Here is a 1635-nt window from a genome sequence, read left to right as displayed (position 1 = left end):
CAGCAGGAAAAATTCCATTCCAGAGATCCTTCACTGAAGGATGCACCCAGCTGTTATCAGGAGTTTTCCCTGGAATAGCTCACATCATGTAACAGCTCCAAACCCTCATTTCAGCTCCAGGAGCCAGAGGCAAAAGAAAGGCAGAAGTTTGGTTTGGTTTTTTTTCCAGGGAAAATCAGGACATGTCTCTGACATTGAGATATTTGGCTGACATTCCAGAGAAGTCCAGAAACTGTCATGTTTCCACTTGGAGTAAGAGCTCTGTCTTTGCATAACTCCTCTTGGATTGGAGGGGTTATTTCAGATCCCTCATTTTATTTTTAGGACCTGTAAAGTTACATATGTCATAAGCTATAATCACTCTGAGTGTACTTACAGTAAATTCATGCCAAAGGATGGATGCAATAAGGGAAACTGATCCCACAGAACCTGGGGAAAGAAGAAAGAAATTACAAGAAAATTAAACAACAACGCTGTAAGAGAGAGAAAAATAAATTACAAAAGCCTTGTAGAATTGTATTATCTTTCCTTCTGGAAATATCTCTGCTTGTGTCTAATCTTCTTCATAATAGTTTTGTATTGGTAGATCTCAATCATTTGTTAACACCCTGGTGCAATCAAATCCTTTTTTCCCCTCTGTTGTTCTGTGCTGAGAAATTCCAGTGCCTAGGAAATTTCTTCCGCTAGCAGCTAAATTTCAACAGTGTTAAATTTAATCTCCTATAAACTGGTTCAGCATGGTCTACTTATTCCTGTATATCTCAAATCTGAACTGGTGATGTTTTCAAATTTTGTGTGTAAAAAAAATATCGATTTTTTTGGTTTCGGAAAGATCATTCATAAAAATATTGCATAAAAGAAGCTTTAAGTGTGATCTTTGATAATCTCCTCTAATTTTCTTCCAGCCTGTCTGTCCTCCTTTTATTGCACTCCAATTTATATTTGCTACAGCTGCTCCTAGAGCTATACCATAATTCTCCCAATTTTTCTACTAATTTCTAAATGGTACGACCTCAAATTATTCAAGTTGTAAATATTAGATTTGACCTTAGAAGTTTCAGTTCCTGGAAAACACAACTGTTAGACCACAAAGTCCAGATTATAGGTTTTATATACAGTAAATAAACGAAATAGATATAAGCAAATGTACGAATTCTCGCCCAATTAACATCTGAGCTAATGCAATCAGAGTTTTTTGAAGAGGTTACTCAATTCCCAGAGGAAAAGATTGAAATTTCTTTGAGGCAAGCTCCAAAAGGTACAGAACCACAGAGAATTTTGTATTAGAAACACTTCATGTGTCAACTGTACAACTCTTTTGCAGTCTGAGTGATGCAGTTTTTATTTAGGAAATGTAAAAACACTCCTGATCTCCAAAGCTGAGCCACATCTTATTCCCACCCACAGATAGACACTGTTGGAACATGTCATTAAAACTTTTTAAAATCACTACAGCTCATCACTGGACTCTTTACCACCAGTTTACTCTGGAGTTCTAAAAACAGACATAAATCTATCATATAAAAGGATTTTTTTTATTATTATTATTATTTTAATTCTGTTCTACAGCTCACTATTATAGAAGCAGACTGCTACTAATGACGTTGGAACTGCAGAGGGAGAATTCCAGACAAA

At 35.8% G+C, this 1635-nt stretch overlaps 1 long non-coding RNA gene across 1 annotated transcript in view; it reads right to left on the bottom strand.

Annotated features, from left to right (window-relative positions):
- The window catches only part of LOC108448168, a 24964-nt gene that overhangs the window by 19180 nt on the left and 4149 nt on the right, over positions 1-1635 (bottom strand). The window contains exon 2 of the long non-coding RNA XR_001863964.1: positions 377-429. This is a non-coding gene — a long non-coding RNA (uncharacterized LOC108448168). The remainder of the gene's footprint in view (positions 1-376; positions 430-1635) is intronic.

This window comes from Corvus brachyrhynchos, unplaced genomic scaffold (assembly GCF_000691975.1).
Source record: "Corvus brachyrhynchos isolate BGI_N302 unplaced genomic scaffold, ASM69197v1 scaffold126, whole genome shotgun sequence".
In the NCBI taxonomy this organism is placed as follows: Eukaryota; Metazoa; Chordata; class Aves; order Passeriformes; family Corvidae; genus Corvus; species Corvus brachyrhynchos.
The sequence above is the reverse complement of the archived record's forward strand: the minus strand, read 5'-3'. Positions and strand labels throughout refer to the sequence as shown.